A 10,791-nucleotide genomic window follows, 5' to 3' on the forward strand; every position below is an offset into this window, starting at 1 on the left:
TAATTTGCCTGAGGAAGTCCTTGACTTCCGGGGAGGTGACCCAAGCTCCCCCTTTCACTCACTCGGAGTGGGCCAGACTGATAAGGTCCCCTACCTTACCAATTCTGTTGACAGGTCCAGAAGTGTCTATCCACTCTCTCCAGATTCCGGCCGGGTCCTGGGCTGATGTCCAGGAGTACCTGAGTCCCCTGGTTCAATTCTGCTAAATCAGCAGAGCGGCGCCTCCCAGAGGCCTATCCGGCTCCCCCGGGCCCCAAACCCAGCCCACTCACCGGAAGCCAAAAGGCCAAGCACGATTACTTCCCAGAGTTTCAGGGAACCATTAATGTTACAGAAAACCAGAGAAGAACCAAGCAACACTTAGAGAGAAGAAGTTACATTTATAATTATTATTATTATGTGCGGGCCCAGAGGAAAATGTCTCTCAAATTCTGGGCCCCAATATGGAGGAACTTTCCCTATTTATATGTTTTTACCTTCTTTGTCTCCCAAATATGGGGTGTTTCCAGTCCCCTTTGCAAGTTCTTAAAGAGCCCCTATGTGCTGGGGTTTTGAGACCTCAACCAAAGGCTTGGCCTGGTGCCAGCACTGATAACTTCATCTGGGGAAGGTTTAATGGCCTTTCTGAAATGGGAGTAGACTTATTTCCCTTATTATTTAAGCAAGCAAGCATTTACAGAAGCCAAAATAGCAGGGTTAAAATTTCAAAAAGCAGTTTTTATATAAGATGGATGCTTCATTCCCCACTGGTTTTATGTACATGAGTCAAATCATTGACTCTTTTGGGCCATTGTTGGAGAGGGAGTTATATTGACCCCTGAGGACTATAAGCTTAATAGAATTAATTCTCTGCTGAAAAAGTCAGTGGTCCTGTTTATAAGATAAGGGCCTGGAATGAGGGCCAGGAATAATCTCTAGAGCAGTGGTTCTCAACCTTTCTAATGCCGTGACCCTTTAATACAGTTCCTCATGTTGTGGTGACCCCCAACCATAAAATTATTTTCATTGCTACTTCATAACTGTAATTTTGCTACTGTTATGAAGAGTAATGTAAATATCTGTGTTTTCCGATGGTCTTAGGCGACCCTGCTAGTGGTTGCGACCCACAGGTTGAGAACCGCTACTGTAGAGCCTAAGACCATCGGAAAACAGAGATATTTACATTACGATTCATAACAGTAGCAAAATTACAGTTATGAAGTAGCAACGAAAATAATTTTATGGTTGGGGGTCACCACAACATGAGGAACTGTTTAAAAGGGTTGTGGCATTAAAAAGGTTGAGAACCACTGCCTTAGAGGATCTTAAATCCTCCTTCTTTACTACTCTTGATCTCTCTGACCACCCACCTGTCCTCCAGCCCAGGGCTCCTCTATCTCTGCAGGCTGAGAGCCTACCACCCTACCCAGCGAATCCTACCGCCACCACCCCATCTCACACTGGCTCTGGAGCAGTCTTCAGCTCTCTTCCTCCCCCTACTCTGGCACTAGCTTTAAAGAGCCCCCTTCGGGAGATTGCTAGTGTCAAATCTGCCTTCATGCCCAGGGCCATGCAGATACCCTCCGCTGGTGGCCACCCCCTCTAGTCAGAGCGGGTGCTGTCTCTGACAGAGACCCACTATAAATCTATCAGGAAGAGCAGGCAGGTCGCAGGTCTTGGGACCACATGATTCTCTGTTTGCTAGCAGGGCTGATTCCCTCCTTGATGGAGAACAAAAGACTCTGAGAAAAATCTCACAGCTGCTAGAAACTTTTGCAGTTCGTCACAGTGTTCAGCCTTACTATACACAATTAGGGTTCCCCCTAAAGTGGGGTTTGCCAAATTTTTAAACAAATTAAACAACAGAAAGAGATAACAAATACTCTCATGTGTACAGCCAGATGGCACAAAGTAGCTTTCACTTCATATAGACTCTCACACCCACATTTATACACCAGACAGTCTGAGTTTTTGACTTCTACCAGATATTTACCCAGAGTTTAAACAGTCCACCTGATTCCTGATTAATTGCCTGAGGAAGTCGTTGACTTCTGGGGAGGTGATCAAGCTCCCCCTTTCACTCACTCGGAGTGGGCCTGACTGATAGGGGTCCCTGCTTTACCAATTCTGTCGACAGGTCCAGAAGTGTCCGTTCACTCTCTTCAGATGCCGGCTGGGTCCTGGGCTGAGGTCCAGAAGCTCCTGGTGTCCCCCGGTGCAATTCTGCTAAATCAGCAGGGCGCGCCTCCTGGAAACCTATCCAGCGCCCCTGGTCCCCAAACCCGGCCCACTCACCAGAGGACAAAAAGGTCAAGCGCGCTTGAGTTCCCGGTTGCAGGGAATTATTAATGTTACAGAAGACCAGAGAAGAAGCAAGCAATGCTTAGCGAGATGGAGTTACATTTATTATTACGCGCGGGCCCAGAGAAAAAATTCTCTCAAATTCTGGGCGAAGTCACACAGGAAGTTTCCTGTATTTATACCTTTTTACCCTCTTTGTCTCCTAAATATGGGGTTTTCCAGTCCCCTTTGCAAGTTCTTTGTGCTGGAGCTTTGAGACCTCAACCAAAGGCCTGGCTTGGTGCCAGCACTGATAACTTTGTCCAGGGAAGGTTTATGGCCTCTCTGGAATGGGAGCAGTCTTATTTCCTTATTATTTAAGCAAGTAAGCATTTACAGAAGCCAAAATAGCAGGATTAAAATTTCAAACAGCAGTTTTTATATAAAATGGATGCTTCAAAACCATGGATGGAAACATATTAATGCATTATGTTCAGAATTGTAGGTTCTATAGATATTTAAACTTATTTATTAAATATTGTCCTTTTATCCTTTCAAATTGATATAACCTCACATTTCATATAAAGATTTTATCTTTTTCATCATAATTGATTGTAAGCCAGTTACATTCTAATATGCAGCATCCCCATCCATTTCCATAAACCTTCCAGTGTTCAGTATCTAACCAATATAGTAATTCACTTCATTTTTATTTTTCTTACTCTAAACAAGGAAGAAGCTTACAGCTATGATCATTGGATATTAGATAATTAAATAGCTTTTAAAAATGCAGTTTTTTAAGTTTTAAATTATAGATTAAATAATTTTCTAGGATTTCCCCTGTATTCTGGATGTCATAAAATTTTATTTTATTTGTTTTTATAGAAGCCAATATTTATCCAAATAAAGGGCATGGTCTCTGACTGATATTACACTTTCCTTTTTTTATTTTTAAATAAATCTTTATTCAGATTATTACAATTGTTTCTCCTTTTTCCCCCCATAGCTCCCCTCCACCCAGTTCACACCCTACCTTCTGCCCTTACCTCCCGCACACTGTCCTCATCCATAGGTGTATGATTTTTTTCCAGTCTCTTTCTGAACCCCCCCATACCCTTTCCCCCTGAGATTTATCAGTCCACTCCCTTTCTATGTCCCTGATTCTATTATATTCGCCAGAGTATTCTGTTCCTCAGGTTTTTAATTCACTTGATTTTTAGGTTCACTTGTTGATAGATATGTATTTGTTGTTCATAACTTTTATCTTTATTTTTTCTTCTTCCTCTTCTTTAAGAATACCTTTCAGCATTTCATATAATACTGGTTTGGTGGTGATGAACTCCTTTAGCTTTTTCTTATCTGTGAAGCTCTTTATCTGCCCTTCAATTCTGAATGATAGCTTTGCTGGGTAGAGTAATCTTGGTTGTAGGTTCTTGCTATTCATCACATTGAAAATTTCTTGCCACTCCCGTCTGGCCTGCATAGTTTCTGTTGAGAAATCAGCTGACAATCGTATGGGTGCTCTGTTGTAGGTAATTAACTGTTTTTCTCTTGCTGCTTTTAATATTCTCTCTTTGTCTTTTGCTCTTGGCATTTTAATTATGATGTGTCTTGGTGTGGTCCTCTTCGGATTCCTATTGTTTGGGGTTCTGTGCACTTCTTGGACTTGTAAGTCTATTTCTTTCACCAGGTGGGGGAAGTTTTCAGTCATTATTTCTTCAAATAGGTTTTCAGTATCTTGCTCTCTCTCTTCTTCTGGCACCCCCATAATTCTGATGTTGGTAAGCTTGAAGTTGTCCCAGAGTCTTCTTACACTATCTTCAACTTTTTGGATTTTTTTTTGTTTTGTTTTTTCATTTGAGTGTTTTTTGCTTCTTTGTATTTCAAATCTTTGACTTGATTCTTGTGTTCCTCTAGTCTGTTGTGGGGTCTCTGTATAATATTTTTTATTTCAGTCAGTGTATGTTTAATTTCTAGTTGGTCCTTTTTCATATCTTCGAGGGTCTCATTATATTTATCGGCTTTTTCTAGGATATTCTTGAAAAGCCTTATAACCGTGGTTTTGAATTCTATATCCAGTCGTTTGTTTTCCTCCATTTCTTTCGTTTGTGATCTGTTTCTTTGACGCCGCATTTTCACTGCTTCCCTGAGTTAGTAGGGTAGATTTGTGTGCTAGGTTTCCAATATGGCCCAGTGGGTCGGCCTCCCCAGTTAACCTGAGATGGACACTCTTGGTGCACCCCTTTGTGGACTGTGTGTACAGCCTTGTTGTAGTTAAGTCTTGATTGTTGTTGGTATCACTGGGAGGAATTGACCTCCAGGCCAGTTGGCTGTAAGGATCAGCTGTGTCTACGCTGGGAGAAGTTCGGTGTTGGAGACAGCCTTATAGGATTAGACTTGCCAAATTGCAATAACCTCTGTGCTCAGTTTGGATGGGGTGGAGTCTCAGGGTGGAGCAGACAGTCTTGGCTTCCAGTCAGCCTTGCCCTTGCGCGAGCGTGCGCGCTCCTTCAGACCTCTGCCTTCCCCGGTTCCCGAGTCTCCGCCCAAGAGTCCAGATTCCCCCCACAAGAGCGTGGGTCCCCAGGGGCTCGCCTGGAACTGGGGTTCAGTGCAGTCAAAACTGGTGCTCAGTGCAGTCAGGAGCCTCTGACTCCCTTCCACTAGGGAAATCCTGTGGCAACCTCTGCAGCCTTTGTGCACACTGGCGCGCGTGCCTCCAGAACCCTGCCTGCCGGGGCTCCCCTGGATCTCCCCCGGGTCTCTGAGTCTCCGGGTGCCTTTCTCTCTACCTGACAGTCCAGACACCCCCTATATGAGCCTGGGTCCACGGGGTTTCACCCGGGACTGGTGTTCAGTGCAGTCAGAACTGGGGTTCAGTGCGGTCGGGGGCTTCCTTCCCCCTTCCGCCAGAGAAAGTCAGCCAGGCTCTCAGCCACCCTTCTTCTCTGTGTGCACAAAGACCCTTTGCCGTACCTCCAATTCTCTGTGAGCTTTTCTCTTTTCTTCTAGTTGTAGAATTTTCACTCAGCCAGCTTTCCTGTGGATCTGGATGGTGTCCGTTCTGTCTTTTAGTTGTAGTTTTGAAATTGTTGTGCGAGGCAGCAGTTTAGGTGCTTACCTATGCCGCCATCTTGGTTTCTCCTGATATTACACTTTCTAATATTTTTATCAAAATGTTCAGTTTCATGGGAATTCCCTAAGTGAATATTAGGTATAAATTGATAGGGTCATTATTAAAGAAAATGGCTGAATCTCAGCAAGACTAGCACAGTTGAAGAGTATTTTAATTTGCCTTGTTCCTCTTCTCCCCTCCAGAGATCCACACTTGCTTCAAAACCCAACAGACTACAATCATAGGAAAAAAAAGAATCCTGGCAGCACTTGGATCTGGAGATCTTTTTAAGCCCCGCCTCCAAAAACTGTCATTATTTGATTTGTCTGGTGGTTTCCTGGAAGAATCAACTCACAAAATTGTCTTTCCTTGATCTGATGCATAGTTTTCCCAGTGGAAATAGCTTTTCCTCTGGAGGCATTATTAAAAAGAAAATCAGAGGCAATTAAACATTCCAATTTCCTGAGATAGTGGATAACAGCTTAGGTAAAGAGTAGCCTAAGAAAAGAGTTTATAAGGAAAATATGGGGGTCAAATGTCCACAGTAGGCTTTGCAAAGCCTCAGCATATTCCTGGGGATAAAAATATCCATGCCCATGTATGGTGCTCTGCACTAGCACAGGCCTATGTGGTTGCTCAGGAAATATCTGAGAAGGCTTTAAGTTCCCACCGATGGCTAACTTTGAGGTTCTGCACAAGAGGTTGACTTGCAAACTACCTCGCTGAATATTGAGGTTGTTCCCCTAATGCACACACAAAGCCCTTCAGCAAGGACTTGGTGAGTTATTAGTTTCACTCATCTAAAGATATAGTTTTCCACCTTACCCAGTTTGGCTCAGTGGATAGAGTGTCAGTATGTGGACTGAAGAGTCCCAGGTTCAATTCCAGTCAAGGGCACATGCCTAGGCTGTGGGCTTGATCCCTAGTGTGGGGCATGCAGGAGGCAGCCGATCAATGATTTTCTCTCATTATTGATGTTTCTATCTCTCTCTCCCTCTTTGAAATAAATAAAATATATTTTTTAAAAAGCAATTGATAAAGATATAGTTTTCCAAAAGATTTCTGACTGCTAAGTTAACTGAGTGGAGACATCAGTGGGCACACATGACAAATACGCAGACTTTACAAAACAAAATTAATGAAAATCACTAAAGAACCAGTAACAACCACCACCACCACCACCCAACAACAAAACAAAACAAAACCCCCCAAAAGTGATAACAATAAAACCTTAAGGAGAATCTGTTTTCCCAAGCTATTAAATTGTAATGTTTCTGACTGATCCAAGAAGTGACAGTGTGTATTTTTAACAAATTGAGTCATACACAGAAGCTATATTCAATGATATTTAATCAAGTAAATCTCTTCCTTTACTCTTATTATTCTTGTTGCTATACTAAAAATTACTTGTTATTGCTTGAAGTTTTCAATTTTCTACATGACCTGAATGCTAAATCTAATAAAATTTTGAGAATATAAGTCATGGCTTTTTCCTCCAAAGTATAGGGATGATTGAATACTTAAAAAAAGCAAAATGGTTCTACAACTTAAATGTGTGAAGAGAATGTGTTGTGGGGTTATGGGTACACAAATTCCTTTTAAAAATCTTCAGTATATGTATAATACATGCTTTCAAGCTATTGTGATTAAATAATAAAAGATTGCCACAGTAACAATAAGTATTAGCCGCACAAGGTTCAGCCATGAAGCTAACACTTAAAAATATCGAAAGAATGTTGAATATAACAGCCTAATACCTATGCATTCTACTTGCTTTATGCAGGTCTTTTCAATCTCCGTACATAAAGAATGGTTAGGGTAATGTGGGTATAACATAAGTAAACCTCATTGAGAATTTTTTCACTTGTGAATTTTTCTCCAAGCAACTGGGTCATTCTATACTGGTAATGCTTTCTTCCCATAAAGCTATGTTAACTCGTGAGTATTATTTGAAGCCATCATTTTACTTTCAGTACTTTAAAAATATATGGAAAAAATGCTCTTTTATCATTTTTATTTGAAGAGAACAGACCAAACTATCACCCAGAATTCTAAAATATGGAATAGTGGTGCATTTTTCCATTTTTAGATTTAATAGTGCAGCTGAATGTCAACCATTCACATATTTTTAATGTTATTTGGATGATAGAATAACCCATGAAATGTCTAAGTTTACTTCTGGAAGCCAAACATTATGGTTGTATATTGCAGTAATTAGTTCAACCACAGTTAGACCTTTACAGAAATTTATGTAAATGGTCCCATAGGTACTGATATGATTATGCATGTCTGAGAGAGGAAAACTGGACTGATAACCAGGAACGTATTACAATCTAGATAAAAGGGTACATTGTGAACAAATTGTGATTATGTAGTGATATATCTGTATAATATAATGTACTCACATGATTAAAAGACTTAGCCTAAGGAAATAGATGAAGTAAGTTGTCAACACTCATAGAAATGGTGATGCTCAAAGGTTCCAATAGTGTTTGAGAAAAATCATGGAATTAAATTACAAGGGAAGAAGAGGAAATTTAAAAGTGTGTACTAATGTAAGCAAAGTCTTAGATCTTAAATTTAGAAATGTATGAAAATGTTCAATAGATTGGTTATAGTGGCAGGCCCTTATATTTTGTGAGTATTAAGATAAAGTTGGAGGTCAGTGTTTTGTTGAGGATTTTTTTAAAATATATTTTTATTGATTTCAGAGAAGAAGGAGAGGGAGAGAGAGATAGAAACATCAATAATGAGAGAGAATCATTGATCAGCTGCCTTCTGCATGCCCTCTACTGGGGATAGAGCCTGCAACCAGGGCATGTGCTCTTGACCAGAATCGAACCTGGGACCCTTCAATCCACAGATGATTTTTTTTTAATCTGTGTTCATCAAAGTGAAGTCATAGACCAAATTGACACCATTGTAAAAAATAAAGAAGTTCCAGCTTAAGCATCTGAAAGTAGCCATTATGATAAAATATTGAGTGAGGCTAGGTTATTGCTTCAAAGGCAAAGTATATATTTCTTATATACTTAGGAAGTTCATGTTTATTTAACAATTTTTAAATGTATTATCTTTAAAATTTAAGCAATTTTTTTTCAGAGAGGAAACCATACTTGATAAGAAAAGTACACCAATAACCAAGATTATTGATATAATAGAATTTCCCTATTCAACAAAGAGCTATTATTTTGCTTTTTATCCCAAATCACAGTATTTTATTATTTCAGTAAAATCTAAAAGTAGGTGTGTAGGATCAGGGCTGCACATTACACATTAAAGAATAATTATAAATTGTTTTGGTAATTAAAATTACACAGAACCAAAGAAGAAAAATTTAATTTTAAAAATTGTACCATTTTTGGCTCTGAAATATCAAGCTGATCCATGAATATGGATAATCTTAATATAATTATTATCACCTTACTTTTCATTTCACTCTGAGTTAGTAATATTTTTATGTTTCCTGACTATTAAAGAACAGCAAAATTGGGCTCACATTTCAGACATTATGGTGTCACTATACTTCTCATCACACAGTAAATCATGTTTATTTAAAGCAGTCACATTAATAAGTTTTCTTTCTTTTTTTTTTTTTATTACTCTGTTGGCTGTGCATCATGGGGTCACAAAATGCTGAGGGCCCAGACCTCATTTCTTTTTTTTTTTTTTTTCAAATTTTTATTAAGGTATTATATGAGTACATATCTTACCATTGCCCCCCACCCCCACCCCACTCCCATACATGCCCTCACCCCCCAATGTTTTGCATCCGTTGGTTACTCTTATATACATGCATATAAGTCCTTCAGTTGATCTCTTATTTCCCCCACCTCTCCCTAACCTTACCACTGTAATTTGACAGTCTGTTTGATGCTTTACTGCCTCTGTAACTATCTTTTTGTTCATCAGTTTATAATGTTTTGCATTATCCCCAAATGAGTGGGATCATGTGGTATTTTTCTTTCATTGACTGGCTTATTTCACTTAGCATAATGTTCTCTAATTCCATCCAAGTGCCTACAAATGGTAGTAATTCCTTCTTTTTTATGGCAGCATAGTATTCCATTGTGTAGATGTACCATAGTTTTCTGATCCAGTCATCTGCTGATGGGCACCTAGGCTGTTTCCAAATCTTAGCTATTGTAAATTGTGCTGCTATGAACATAGGGGTGCATATATCCTTTCTGATTGGTGTTTCTGGTTTCTTAGGATATATTCCTAGGAGTGGGATTACTGGGTCAAATGGGAGTTCCATTTTCAGTTTTTTGAGGAAACTCCATACTGTTCTCCACAGTGGCTGCACCAGTCTGCATTCCCACCAGCAGTGCACGAGGGTTCCTTTTTCTCCGCATCCTCGCCAACACTTGTCGTTTGTTGATTTGTTGATGATAGCCATTCTGACAGGTGTGAGATGGTATCGCATTGTTGTTTTGATTTGCATCTCTCGGATAATTAGTGACTTTGAGCATGTTTTCATGTGTCTCTTGGCCTTCCTTCTGTCTTCTTTCGAAAAGATTCTATTTAGGTCCGTTGCCCATTTTTTTATTGGATCATTTATCTTCCTTTTATTAAGTTGTATAAGCTGCCCGTAGATGTTGGAAATTAAACCTTTATCAGTGATACCATTTGCAAATATGTTCTCCCATACAGTGGGGTTTCTTGTTGTTTTGTTGATGGTTTCTTTTGCTGTGCAAAAGCTTTTTATTTGGATGTAGTCCCATTTGTTTATTTTCTGTTTGGCTTCCATTGCCCTAGGGGCAGTATCACTGAAAAAGTTCTTTTGGCATATGTCTGAGATTTTGCTGCCTGTGGATTCCTCTAGTATTTTTATGGTTTCCCGTCTTATATTTAAGTCCTGTACCCATTTTGAGTTTATTTTTGTGTATGGTGTAAGTTGGTGATCTAGTTTCATTTTTTTGCATGTATCTGTCCAATTTTCCCAACACCATTTATTAAAGAGACTGTCTTGACTCCATTGTATGCTCATGCCTCCTTTGTCAAATATTAAATGCGCATATTGGTTTGGGTCGATATCTGGATTCTCTATTCTGTTCCATTGATCTATATGTCTGTTCTTGTGCCAGTACCAGGCTGTTTTGATGACAGTGGCTTTGTAATACAGCTTGAAATCTGGTATTGAGATCCCTCCTACTTTATTCCTCTTTCTCAGGATTGCTGTGGCTATTCAGGGACTTTTTTTATTCCAGATGAATTTTTGGAGAGTTCTTTCTAGGTCTGTGAAATACGCCATTGGTATTTTAATGGGGAGTGCATTGAATCTATAGATTGCTTTGGGTAGTATGGACATTTTAATGATGTTGATTCTACCAATCCATGAACATGGTATGTTCTTCCATCTGTTTACATCTTCCTCTATCTCTTTTTTCAGGGTCCTGTAGTTTTCCGCATATAGG

Source organism: Plecotus auritus, assembly GCF_963455305.1.
Source record: "Plecotus auritus genome assembly, chromosome: X".
In the NCBI taxonomy this organism is placed as follows: Eukaryota; Metazoa; Chordata; class Mammalia; order Chiroptera; family Vespertilionidae; genus Plecotus; species Plecotus auritus.